This window comes from Athene noctua, chromosome 4 (assembly GCF_965140245.1).
Source record: "Athene noctua chromosome 4, bAthNoc1.hap1.1, whole genome shotgun sequence".
In the NCBI taxonomy this organism is placed as follows: Eukaryota; Metazoa; Chordata; class Aves; order Strigiformes; family Strigidae; genus Athene; species Athene noctua.
In genome coordinates, this window is record NC_134040.1 from 48,117,810 (window position 1) to 48,132,835 (window position 15,026).

The following is a 15,026-nucleotide window of genomic DNA, read 5'->3' on the forward strand; positions in this document are numbered from 1 at the left end:
AATGCAGTTTTTTCAGCTTTGGCTATATAGTTATCGTTTCATTAAAAGGATCATGCAGAGAATTGCTGTGGGTTTTCTGGGTTTCTTTTGTCATTTTTTTATAAAATACTTTTTAATATTGGTTTTTCCAAATCTGTTTTATGGTGACTGCAGTATTACTAAATATGAAAACATTCTGTTAAGTATATCAGTAAAGGAAAGATGAAATTTCATTCATATCAATAGGAAATAACAAATATCATCATGATTAGGAAAACTCCAGAAAGCACTATTTATCCAGGCAGTTTGTAGATAATGAAGACTATTGTTTAGTTTTTATTAGTGCAGTTGTTTGTATAAAGAGTATTGTGGTACTGCTGCCTTGGGTGCCTGGTTTCATGATTTCATGCTCACATTGCTGCTTATGTAGTAGACTTCATTGTTACATACAACAAATTTGGGAAGCTCAAAGAACTGATTTTGCACATTCATTAAAAGAAGCACTTCACACTCACACAGACTCTAAACGGATGGTGCTTCTGTCTCTTCTTGGAAAGAAGAGAAGTTATATAGCAGTATCGTGTTGTGTTGTTATTGGAGAAAAGGCGCTTTTTTTTAAAAAAAAAAAAAACACCTTAGGAAAGTAGTAATGAGATCTCATTCAACTGGTGTAATAAAATTGTTCTATGGAACAGCTGTGAACTAGCAGCCCTGAAGAAGGCTTCCAAATAAATGTGAACACAAACAAGATATTTAGCCGCTTCCTCAAAATTTGTTCAGTTTGAAAGGTACACTGAAAGTGAGAGGATGAGCAATCAGAACAGTGAGATTAATACTTTAAATTATTACAAATTCTTGTTTCTCAGAGTTTACCAGGGAGACTCCAGTGTAAGTTAAAGTAAACAATGGGTTTGGGAGGAGAGCAACTTAAACTACTAGGTACTTTGGTAGTGATGCCTTGTTAGCTACACTGTGGGGAATTTTGTTTATGAAGGGATTTCATGACAGCAGAACTTGGGTCTTGATGCTCTCAGTACTTTTAAAAATTATTTTTCTTTTTTTATTATTTTTTTCTTATTAGAACAAATTCCCATTCTTGCAGGATATTTAGTAGCTGCCTGACTGATTTTACTGTAGTGTTGTTCAGCCCACACAAGGATGTTTGGTCTAAACACAAATGAAGAGTTTATTTTAGCAGTAAAGGATCAGAGCGAGAGGTGTTAAATAGTCTTTAAAACTTAGATTTCTTTAGGCCTATGATGTGCGATTTTGAAGCTCTGTGTCTCTGGCCTTGCATTAACTGTTTTTTAGTTAACTCTGTAGTAGGGAGAAGCAGCTAAGAATATTGACACATTAATATTATATCTCATATATCTTTTTATATAGAGACAGACAAAAGTCTGTCCCTTGGAGTATCTGGAATTGGAGATTCATGACTGAGCAAGTCTAAATGATTGTCTGTTCTCCAAAGTAACAAGAACTCAAGGGGCTCCCACTGTCCCACTCCTTTTTCCCTCCTCAAGGGCACTGAGTGTAGTTAACTCCTTATATTCTGCCAGAAAACTTTCCAGAAGTCCATGGCAGTGCAGCACCAGAGGACAGCATATTCCATCTCTAGCCACCTACTGAGCCTCCCTCCCATCACTCACTCACTTTAACAGGACTGTTATGACTGTCACAAAGTTTTCTAAAAAGAGTATTGTAGTTCCAAATACTCTGGATGTGCTAAAGAAATGTATGTGCAGTAAAGGTTATTTGTGAAAGAGTGACTCATAACAATGTAAAATAATTTCCAAGTCGGATGAGTTTAAAACAAACAAACAAACATCTATTTCTAACCAACAAATTAGGTTCTCATGTGAGGTCTTTGTGACCAGGTCCCTTTGTAGTTAAGGTATTATATATTTTTAGGGCACAGTTCGATAACTCGCCGGTATACCTCTTAAAAGAATAACAGGCCTGGGATAGTAAGTTTGAAATAAAAATAACAGTCTGGGCATAGATCTAGATTTGGTGAGGTGTCTTCCAAATCATTAGAAAAATTCTTATTTAATTCACTAAAATGTGGCTTAGAATAACAAGAGATAATCTAACTTTTCTAATCAGCTCAGACAATTTGACTAAGCACACTTAGTTTAACATTTTCTTGACATCTGATGGCAACCTTGAATATTGGTAAAGCTCCTCCTTTTCACAAAAAATAATTATTTTGCTACTGCTGTGCAATATCCACTGTGTTGGACCCTGACTTTGCAAGGCTGAGCACATTCTCTGCATGTTCAGGATTGTCACTGGAATAGTCCCTCCTCTTTCCCAAGCCTCTGTCTATCCAACATCAGGGTCTGTTGTTTTCTCTGATGCCACCCTGGCTCATGGACCAAGCAGGGACAGGACATCAATGTCCTCTGGCTGTTGTGTTCCTTAATGGCTGCTGATGAGAACTCCAAAGTTGAGTTTGGTATCTGGGGTTTAAGCTATAACTAAAATGAATCCTTAACACTAAAGATACATAGGTAAGCAGAGGAGGAAAGAGGTGGTAAAGAAAAGCGATCTCTCTTTAACTCGGTTTCTAATACTCTATCAATGTTGCAGCATTTTTAAGAGACTTGTTTTTTAATACAAGATTCTGAATAGCTCAATTACCCTGCCCTACCCAGGATTTTCAGCTGTTGGAAGTCAGCAAATAAAACTACAGTTTCAAAGGTGTAGACTGAATTTGATTATTCATAAACTGTACTTTCATGGGTGTTGCCACTACACAACTGAGTAAGTCCCTAGGGGGATGTTCTCTTACCTCTCACATTTCATTCTTAACTATTTCAGCTCTGTATTGCATGGCTTTCCCTTTTCAGGTCTAGTTCTGGGAGTTTTTGAGATACCGCTATTTAGAAGTCTACTTTAAAAATGAAAAAGTAGATATTGGTAATGGAATGTTGATGTTACTTCCACTCATGTTGTTAAAAATGTTGGTATTTCTCTAAAGTTAACGACTCAGAGCTTCTTTTGCTTTCTTTTCTTGCTTATTTTGCATTCCTCTATATGAAATAATTGCTAGCCTGACCTGGTTACCTTGCAAATCCCTTTGTGTGTAGTGCTGACTTCCTCACAGAATCATATATATATTCATGAAGACTTTCTCACGGGATTAAGGATTCTGGGTTTGGCCAGAAGTTGTCTCTGTCATCTATGGTCCTTTGTCTAACACAAAGTCTTTGTGTCATAGCAGGAACAAGCCCTGAGGAGCTATGAGATTGTGCAGATACAAAGATTTCACAGAAGCTGAGAACCTAATCTGATAGATTTACATCCGTATAAACAAAGCCAAAACTTTGTCTTTGTAGGATTATTCCTGTAGAAAGGTGTTTATCGGTGAGACTTGACCTTGTGCAGTGAGGCAGTGTAAACTCTCTGGGGTGCTGGTAAAGTGTGGCTGCTTAGAACTGGAATGGCATGCTCTAAGGACTAAGCTATCACCAATGTGAGTAAAATACTGTATACAAATGGTGGAATCAGGCACTTTAGATCCCCTCTGACTTAGTAAGACGTAAGGTAATGAAATGCATCTCAGCTTTTGTTTCAATATAGTTTGGTTGAAAAGTTTAATGTGTTCCTGGCTTGCACTGTTTTGCTGTTACACCTGTAATTGTAGAGGATTTTTTTTATTATTATTATTCCTTGATATAGTCCTAAAAAGACACAAAAAAAAGAATTGTATTGATCTGTTGAGCAGGACAATCACATTTAGTACAGTAAACTGTACTTAAATACTTGATTTTTCTGAATAAAATACCTTTCACTTTTTGTCTTGTTCCCATGTAAACATGTTTATGTTTTATAAGCAATTTCTTAGTCTCCTATTCCTGTTAGAAGATATGATCAAAGTCTGTCAAGGGATGTACACTCTGCTGAAGGCCCACAGTAGCAGGAAGGTGCTAATGGGGTCCTGTGAGTCCCAGGCTGTTGGAAAATACCCTTTCTAGGTATTGTGTTCGGTGGAAAAACATCAAAAAAAAGAAGAGGCAGAATTAGATAAGAAATTAAGTAGGAATGAAAGTGAACTTCTGTCCTTCCTTGTGTGGAAAGGCCATCTGATTTGGTTTTTTTACTGCCTGGGAATATGCTTGGAGCCTGTTTTAAAAAGGTGGTGACCTTTCCTGGGACCACAAGCTGGTTTTAATCTGTTAAGTGCCAGAATATTGCTGAATGAAACTAGGCCTCATCTGTCACTACCTGATTGTTTTTCTTGCTTGTATTGTTTATCAGAGACATACCAAGGCAAGGCTGATTGCAGAGGTACGGAAGTGTTGGGGAGGGAGTGCGCTGAAAAAAACAACTTTGTTTCTTATGTGCAGACAAATGGGACTTGTGATCTACTCTTGTGTTTATAGAGAGCAGAAAGCATCATCACAGGACTCAGAGATATATAAACTGCAGCTTGATGAGTTAATGCATGCATCTGAGCTGCCAGAACTGACTTAGGGTTTGCTACTAGCCCAAGGCAAGCTATGTATGTAGGGCCTGCCTACGTGATCCGCTGTAGTATTTCCAGATCCTTGACATTGCAGATCCACTGAAGCAACAGTAAGAAGACTCCAGAGGTGTTTTTTTACATGTGAGGAAGTAGCGTGAAACTTTGCTGCTGCACTCCTGGTCTTGGCAGATAAAATGTGGCCTCTTCCTAATGGGGAGGGTAGGTTTGTCTGCATTTTTCTTCCCCAAGGGAAGCCTATTATTTAGCTTAATTAGAGTGAAGTTATGTTATCAGCAAAAAAAATTTAAAAATAATCAGAAGGTACAAAGGTATGGGTTTTAGTGATGCAGACACATGAGCTATACTGAGGCATTTTTCTTTCTTATGGTGGACTGCATAGCTTTCATTTGTAAACTTACAATTTTCCTTGATTTTTTTTTTTTTTTTTTTTTTTTTTTTGGGGTGGGGGGAGGAGAGAGAGAAGAAACGAGGAAGATCAGTCTAAAGATCATTAATCATGGCAAAACTAGAACTGTTTCAGCTAATTTTCTGTTGGATTTTTTTTTTCTGTGCAGGGTAAGTTTGGGATGTTTACATTTCTGCTTATGTATATAACAAGTAGAGATGATATTCTGAGATATAAGATCATATTTTAATGAGTATCTTGATGATCATTAGCAGAGATAAACCAATCAGTCAAAATCCAAAGTACAGCTCATGATTTTGTATGTGGCAGCTACGTGTCTCTGATCTGGTACTAGACTTGTAATCTTTTTATTGAATCAATCTACACATTTCTGTGTATTAATCCAAAATATGGGTATTTCTCATTTGAAAAATGATTGTGCAAAAGTGACATTTTCTTTATTTCTACAATCACAACCATCTAGCACATTCCGTTTCGGTGAACCTGACGGTTTCCAACCAGAATTCAGATCATGGTGACAGAGTTAACTTGGTTTCAGTTACAAAAATTACTAGTGCTGCTAAAAGGGTAGGTAGATGTTAGGTGTTGTTTGGACAAGTAGCCTGGTGAAGATCACAGATCTAATTCATTGTATCAGCAGGAGCATGACTGTTAGGACATCCTCAGAATTTCTGCCTGTGTTTGAGGACTTTAGCACGAAGCTAACTCATGTAACTATGGTACTAACTCATGATACTAATCATGTCATCCTTGTGCCAAGTCAAACAGCAGATTTCAGGTTTGAATGCCAAAACTTTTGTTTCAGGAGGAAAGGTTTGATTTGAGAATATTTAACAAATTTATCAACTGCTTTAGTTATGTTTAGTTAGTAGGTCTGGGGTGGTTAAGGATGCCCTTTGGGTTTCTGACTGCTTCAAAAAAGAATCAGCAGTTGAATGAGATTTGTAAGAAATGTTGGGAGGATTGCCTGAAGGGGAAGGTTATTGCAGAGGTAAAAGAAGCATAGGTCATCCTCACAACTTGTTCATACTGCTACACAGACTAAAAACCACTATTATGGGGGGAACTAGAGAGGCAGACAATATGAGCAAAATTCATAGAGAAATTAAGAATATTGAGAAAGCTATCAATAATGTGACTGCCTAAAACCAGGTATTTATTACCATTTGAAATTGCCTAGACTACTAAAGTCATTTAGGTAGGGTTGGCACAAGACCTAATAAAGGTGTGTTCTTTTCTACAGTGAAATCTGGAAATTGGACAGGAAACCCCAAAATAGCTTTAGGATGCCAAATTGAATCTTAGCTGTACTATCCACTGGTTTCAAAGAGCTGGATATCCAAATGTTTGGGCAAATTAGGCTTTGGTTTCTGTTGTGTCCTATTCTGGTCAGAATTTTGTTCTTTCAGAGTTTTGTTCCAGCGCTGAGATGCATCTACAATATGTTACATTACGGTCCTACAAAACTAACATGTATAAATGTCACCATTTTGTAATTTGCTTCCATTGGGATAAGTTTGGGCCCTATCTGAGATTTTGTATGTTATTAGTTGGGGGAAACAGAGAATGGGCTTAGGTGGAATCTGTTAAATACCATGGGTGAGAAATTGGTGTCTGATCCCAGATGGGACTATTATAAGTTGCTTTATTTTTCCTCCAGTGTGAGCTGGTCAGCTTCTGAGCTGTTCAACTTAATTTAAAGTCTAGAAAGTTTCCTTAATATTGCGTAGTTATTGTAAAAAACGGTGTTAGTCAAGTCAACAGAAAATTATGGATATAGCTGCATTCTTGTTCCAAGCACATCTGGTCATATAGAGTATATTGAAAAAATGATGCATACTGAATTTTTAAGTCCTAGTTGTTTCCAAATGGTCCACATTAAAAAAACAAAAACATTCATTCTGAAAGTTCAGTCATGCATGCACCCTGGAACTGCTGTCACAGCAGGAAGAGCCTAATTTGAGCAGCTTGAGTAGCATGATTGCTCACAGCATTGCAGCACACTGTAGGTCAGTCCTCTCAAGGTCTCACAGCAGTGTTTTATTTTTTTTTTATTCCCAGGGAATTATGATGTGTAGGCAAGCTTGTCTATAGTAATAGTATTCAGAAAACTTAAAAAAAATATTTTTAAATGTCTGTTGTCTCAAGTCCTTTCAAAAATAATGAAACAGGATCTTATAAAGCTCAGTAACAGAAATGTGGTGATATTTTGAAAATAATGAAAGAATGCAAGAATTTATTAGAAGTATTCATCTTTTTTCAGCTAAATAACTTCTGACTGTACAGGACTTGTATCCAACATTTCTATTTCTCCTTAGATCAAAACTATAGTCCCCTTTCTGCACTCAGTGTACTCACTAGTCCCTCACTAGGCAGTATAACATGTAATATTTGTACATCAGAAATGCTGAAAATAGTGCTGCTTAACTCCAGATAGAGAATGATGGATAAATGAGAGGGGGGGAAAAAGAAGGTTGGATTCGTTTTTGACAGTTACATTTGTTAATTTACAGTAAAATTTCACAATGCACAAAGTCATGTTTGCATACAAACAGGATCCTTCCTTCTTCCTTCCTTGCTGGGGAGCATATACCAGCCCTTGCAGTGCATATAGAGGCTGGCTGTGGAATTGGAGGAAATCTTAAGTAATACTGTGAATAATAATTGATGGGGTCCAAGGCAGAGTATCCGAGTTAAGTAAGAAGTTAAGAGTTATTGCTGCGTTTCAATAGTAAAGGAGACTTACAAAGAAGACAGAGAAAGACTTTCTGCCTGAGCATGTAGTGACAGGACAAGGAGCAACAGTTTTAAACTGAAAGAGAGTAGATTCAGATTAGGTATAGGAAAGAAATTTGTTTATAATGAAGGTGGTGAGACAGGTTGTCTAGAGAATTTGGGATGCCCCATCACTGGAAGTGTTCAAGGCCAGGTTGGACGGGGCTTTGAGCAACCTGGTCTAGTGGAAGGTGTCCCTGCCCATGGCAGGGGGGTTGGAACTAGATGATCTTTAAGGTCCCTTCCAACTCAAACCATTCTAGGATTGTGATTCATTTTAGGCATCTCTTCATCCAGCCTATGGGCTACTTTTCTGAAAGAGGATTTTCTCTGTTTTAATTACAAATTTTGCCACAGTCCAGATACTTGGGATAGGTCAAAACTGCAGAAATTATTAAATGCAACTACATCAGTGATTACTGCTGATACAGACAATTTATGCGTTCATCACAATTATGTAGTATTACGGATGTGTGAAGTCACAAGGTAACAATTAAATGGAAGCTGTTTTCCCTGTAATTAAATGGGCATTATTAGTTTTTAAGAAGTAGAATTTGAAGCCTAAAATAGTCAGAAGCATTTCTTCACCACTGTGATTATGTACCTTACAGAGCATTATTATTTTGGTTCTGGAAAGTGTCTGAAAATGCAAATGATAGCACATTATGCATAACTACTTAGTCCTAGAAAAGCAAAGCTCTTATGTCTTCATTTCAGTTTTAAACAAAAAATGTTATTTGAGGAATAGGCTGGCTTTGTTTATGTTTACAACACTTACAGGATTGAGGCAGTATGATCAAGTTGTAAGTATACAGAATACTCTGTCAATGTGAGCTTTTCTAAAATTTCTTAATTATTTTTTAATGCCTTTTTGGGTATTAATTTTTTTCTGTAGCATGTTTCACAGACTCGCATCTTATGGTCTCATTTCAGTAATAGCAGATGCAACTCTTATGTCTTTTAAAAAAATGCTTTCATTGCAGAGCTAACAGTGCTAAACCTTCCTGTGGAAACATTATATTTCCATACCTCTCAATCCTTATAGAGAGTGTCCAGCTGAGTTATATAGCCCGTGAAAGGGGGAAAAAGTAGCATCCTCTCAGGTTTTCTTGCTATTAAGCAAGTAATGCCCTAACATGCAGATAACCAATGATGTCCTTGTATTATGCGTACATTATCTTTTCAGGAAGTGGAAGAAGCAAATAATAAAGACCTAAAGAACTAGCTGCGCTGTCAGCACTTCTCAGAAAATATGCATTAGTGTTATTAGACAGTAGCTACATTTCTGAAGTTCAATCTTTTCCAGCCTAACTCAACTGGAATTGAGGTTGCTAGGAAGAGGAGCTAGCTATGTACTTAAAAATAACATTTTGTCATTTTTACTACTTTTGCTCCTTGGATAGGAAAATTGGTATCATTCAGAAGAGACTATATGAATAATATTCTATACACAAGTACTTATGTCTATATACACATAATATTATAGATAACAATACATAGTATAGAAAATGGCAGGTAGGTTCTAAAAAAAGCGAAGAAGGTAATTAAGATGGATAGTTTATATTTCTGTAAGTAAAAGGATAAATCCCCCAGCATCACACATTTAAAAACAAGCAACCATAGATACAAGTATGCAAATTTATTTTTTTAAGGCACAGTTGAGTGAAAAAAAGTACAGCCTCCCAGTATTTCATTTGCAACCCTAAATAGATGTATAGGTTTCATTTGATTTTGGTCATTTGTTTTTTTTTTATAATTAGAACTTGATCTTTCGTTTGCTCTAATATTTGGTCAAGACTCATATGATAGTGATATCAACTGTGGAGAGTCCTGGGTTGTGTTGAATCTTTTTGCTGCACCAGTTTAAGACAGGGGTTGGCTTTTATTATCTGGAATTCTTAAATTACTGGAGCTGTAATGCAAGCTCACTTATATTCTTCTGATTCATATTTAATCCAGGCTAATTCATATTCTTCTACTGATCATGTGGAGGCCATATAAACACTTAAAAATATGGAAATGTTTTCTAGAAGCAATGCTATTATACCATAAGTATTAACTAAATCCAGCTCAGGTGTGCTCAGCATCACATCAGCCCATAACTCCTAGCTATAATCTCTACTAATACTCAGCCTATTGCTGATATAGCTGCTGCTGTGTAATTGGGACTTTTATAGTTCTCAGCTATTTCCATAGTTAAAGATGATTTGCCAAGGCTGTTTATAACTGTTGACTCAGTAAAAACAGAAGGGGCCAAACCCCAAGATCTGTTCTTCATGGACCATGGTAAGTAGAACCATCAGTGAGACTTTTGTAGCTTGGAAGACTAGCTATGCTGAATACAAAAGCTGGCCATGCAAACTGATGCACAGAAGGGAGTAGTAATCAGTCCACTCTGTCTTTAGTTGGTGGTCGTGTTCTTCCATTAGAAGTGAGCAGCTTTAACTTTTAATGTGCCTGAAAGACACATTTGCTGAATGTGTTTCTTGGTTGTATTGTTACATCTTAGAAGTGCATTTGGAAATTATTTGTGTTACCAGCACAAGTGCCATCTGAAGAGCTTGGAACTTTCCTTCAAGGAGTTTTAAAACCATGACAATCACATAGTCAGTAGAACCACCGCATTCATTTTTAATATATTTCTGTATGTAGTTCTTAAAGGGCTCTGTTACATGTTAAAAATAAAATTTAAAAAAGTGACTACTTGCCTTCATTATGGAGGTATACTAAGTAACACAAGTAATTAACTCGAAAAGAGTCAATACTCACAAATGTCAGAACTTTTTTATGATGAGAAAAGGGGATCCCTTCATGGATAGCGAATGGCTCTGGAAAAGAGGAAACTGGCAGATAAAAGTGGTAAAGAAAAGCTGAGTGGTTTTCCTTACAAAAGTCTATGTTATTTAGGAGTAGCAGAGAGGTAGGTTTTCTGCTCTGTGGTTTCTCTGGTAGAATACATGCTGTCTGTAATTCTAATCTGATTTGATTTGTTGATTTATAATCAATTATATTTCAGTAGATGGTCTCCTATTTCCCCCCATCCATACTGTAACTTTGACCTGCATAGTCCAAGATCATCTTATTCGCTGAAGAACTGTGATATAGAATATTGTACTTTGTCCCTGTAACTTACAGAATTGCTTTTTATCACAATATTGGTTATAAATTCATCTCAGATTACTTTACCACTGCTAAAGCAGTTGGTTTTTTTTTTTCCCCTGTATTTGTCACAACCATGTGATTATGAAACCAGAGTTTTATAAAGCATGGCAAGTCAGTAGTACTAATTTATTAGAAGCAAAAACATGTCAAGCACTGAATAATATGCATGAAATAGGAGATGAATTATGTGAAAAGCGGGTCTATCCTGATACTCACTAAAGCAGTTGGATTACCATCCAATAATTTGACTGATGCTTGTAATTCAAGCATGAAGTATAGACTAGAGTTTGGTTTCTGCTCTGTATATGTTTTAGGGAGAAAAAACAGCAACATGAGGTTCTGGTAGAACAGAATAGTATATTTTTTTATTCCTTGCCCCCAACTACTCCTCCCCCCAGAAATATGGGAAAGATATGTATCTATCTCTCTCTATTCAAAATAAATGTCAAGCATGGAGGTAGAGGGTGTGAAGCTATAGAAATAGGTACTGGTAGGAGACTGCCTTGGTGTATGTTCTTATATCTCCTGTTGGCTGTTGATAGGGTGGACCTTGTTGTTTCTTCTGTGAATAAATGCTTATTGAAAGTGTGTATTTCTCCATGAATAACAGCTGGCATATTGCCTTGTAACCTGATATGTTAAGAGATAAGCATTCCTTTCTTTTTCACTGCTTTGTGAAAAGCACCTCCTCCTCCTAAGCTATTTGTTACTTTAAAGAATCTGCTATCTCTCTCTACCACAGTTCTATTTTGAAACTGAGAAATACTTGCGGCAAAAGTTTTGTTTGCAGTGGTGTGAACTTGTTTCAACAAATAAATCATTCTGAGACTGCAAAAAGAGAGAATTAATGATCAACTTCACTTATATTAGGAAATATTGTAAAACTTGTTAATGACAGAAGCAGCTCCAACACTATCATGTTTTCTTTCTACTCTATTTTGGTTTTTTTCTTATCCAGTGTCCTAAACAACAAATATGTTTTGTTTTCCGAAGACTTTTTGGAAATAGCCTATATCACTTGAGATGTTTATTGTACTATATTTGACAGTTCTGTAGGCACTGAAATAGTGAAGTGGAAATCTATTATTGCCTAAAAAATATTTTGAAGGCAGAAAAGAAACACTTAAGATATTAGCCTTTAGGGAAAAAAGACGTGTGATTTCCTATTTTTAAACCATTTGACTGACTGGAATTACTGTAGTTTTAATGTGTCTCTGCTTTTATTCAGCTGGAGGAAAAAAAAAAAAAAGCACGAAGGATCTGAGTTTTATTTTAAAGCTCCAAAGCTAAGAGAGGAAGAACAAATGAGTTTATTCCCATTTTGATTAAATCCACCCTAGTGTCAGGAGCTTCAGCAAGGCAAATGCACTACACATCGCCTATTTCTGTGTAATTTTTGAGAATTGTATGTAATGAGTGTTCAGAGTCCTTTGCTTTGGAGGGTTAATTCCTCCCTCCAGAAGTTCAAGATTTAAAAAGTGTGCTAAGTGAAAGTAGCATAGAACAAAGTGCTTTGATACAGCACTGGATTTTTTTTTTTTTTTTTTTTTTTTTTTTTTTTGTCTAACAACAAAGAAATGCATTCATTGTATATAATGAATTTCTCTCACAGTTCTGGAAAAGCTCATTGTTTATTCATGAAGGAAGGTCAGTAAGGCCCAGCTAATCCAAGCATTTCTTTTTTTAAATTTCTTTCCTAAAAAGGATGACTTTTGCCTTAAGAAATAGAAAGATTCATAGGAAAACATGTGGCTTGCAGAAGGGAAAATGAATGGGAGATGCTAAGTGAATGTGTGTTTAGTGGAATTTTTAAGTCACCAGGTTTTCATTTTGAATTGCATTTTTTATTCTTAATAATCACTGACACCAGTATCACTTGCTGCATGTTAATTTTCTTATGTGTTGTAACTGGCCTCCAGTTCTACCAAATAGTTCAAATGTAAGACTTTTTTTTTTTTTTTTTTTTTTTCAGCTGGTAGCGCTTGGTCCAGTGACAAAAATCTGTAATTTGAGTCTTCCAGGGGAGAGTTCTGGAATAGGAAGTGGCAAAACCCCAGACAGACACGTGTATTAACAAAAGTTATAATGGTGATGGGTGAAGAGGAAAGGAGTATGCAGTAGTGGACAATTCATGTACTGTGCCATTTTCAATGGGGAGAACAGGTTCTTAAATTTTTTCTCTAGAAACATGACCCTGAGGTTACAGAGACTTTATCTGCATCGTTTTAATGACCATGGAACACGGATTCCATCAAGTAGGAAGGAAAAGGTATATGTAGTAGATGCCATGACCTCCAAGCTGCTTGGTGCACAGTGCAGTCTACCGTTTCCTAGACTGTGACTGTGTGACAGATGCACATATTGCCTTTTGATTTGTGCCCAATGTAATTTATGTAGCAACTAGCCCGTCTTTTTTTTTTTTAAGAGTTGCTTCTTACCTTGTATATTGCCCTTGAAAAATTAAAAAGCCTATTAGATAGTTTAAATAATTTAATTAGAAGAAACCAAAGGGCCAGAACTCCCTCTAATGCTACTGAAGTGAGAATAAAATGCCAAACTAAAGGAAATTTCAGCTCCTCAGCATTTCATCCTGACAAAGTTCTAGTGCACAATGATAAAATTTTCCATTCTCAATTATTAAAATCCACTTAAGCAGTAATTCACAAGCATTATGGAACACTATTATCTACTTTTAATAATCTGTTTCTAAGTGAATGTTATAAGACTCCAGTGTTAAAGGAAATGTAGCCAGTAAATGCTGGGGGGTTTTTTTAATTTTTTTTTTTTTTTTAAGGCAGCACTGAAGCCTTTTTCTTATTGACATTGTTAGTGCAGCTGCCTCTGTTTTGATTTAGAGTTATTGTTCAGTGTAGCTGAGAGAGTGAACTGAGACACTGACTGTGGGAGTATGCCTCAGAGACAGAGATATCAAGTGAGCTATTTGAGCTGGTTATCAATTGTTAATTGTCTACTGATCCTTAAACTAGATACCTAAACTGAAAAGACCACTATCAGCAGCAGATGCAAATTATATGGATCCTGTAGGTGCACAGGCCCTACAGTATAAGTGGGATACTAAATTTTTTATTGCCTATTGGAGCTTTCATATCTAGGCAGTTCTCTTGGCACAGGCCTCCAAACCCAAGGTTGTTCTAAATTCACTCATAACTAGAAGATAACACTTGAATTAAAACTGCATTAATGGCTGCATTATTGACCAATTGTTCATAACTATACTGTTGGATTTCCTATGTCAAATACACTTCCTCTAGGATAGCCTGGTACAAAAACTTGATTTTTTTGGTGCTTACCATGAAAGCAGTTTCTGTGTTTAGATGTCTCTCTTGAACCACCTGACTATTGTTTAACCTTCTCAGCCTGACTGTTTTGAATGCTGTGGTGAGTTTAGAGCTTGTTGCTGGCACGACTCCATTCAGGTACTGGCTACCATTTTTGTGATGTGATATTTTACTTTCCAGGAGAAGACTTAGCATCTTCAAATGCAGAAGGAAACAAAAAAAAATAATCCCATCTGAATATTGCTCTTGCCAAGTAGCAGTGGTTACAAGCCCAAAAGCTGAAAGTATTTTATCTTCGGAGGTTCTGTGGTTGTAGTTGTTTACTGTCAAATGCCAAAGCATGAGACTTCCAGTCAGGCTGATCTGTCATTTGGGATGTCTTCCAGCCCTCAAGTCATCCCTGCTTGCCTTGTCTCTATGGCGAGCTTTCTTCAGTTGCTGCTGAGTGAAACAGCTGAAAACTTTCAAGAAAACTTGCAAATCAGCCATGATTCATCTCTTAGTTACTGTTGCTTGTAATTATTTGGATTGAGGTAGGGAAACAGAGTAGGCACCTGGAGACTTCTGTCAGATAGGGTCTTTAAGGGTAGAATAAAGCGCATCTGGAGGGAGCTTCTTGAAAATAATTCTGTGGCTCTCCCTACAACGTGTGTGGAGCAGGAGGAAACATTTACTTCCTGTCCCTCTTTAAAACAGCCAAAACCAACTTCAAATTAATCATCCCCTCACAAGCATCCATAGCAAAACTGCCCAAGTAATAGTGATAATCATTGGGAAACCCACTTAACTGAAGAGATGGAGATCTTGTAGATCTTCTCCCTAAACTGGAAATTCTGGGTGCCATTTCAGCTATGCTATTATTAATACTTCAAGATAATACAATGCTGCTGTTGTTCATGAAGGTTACCAGTAC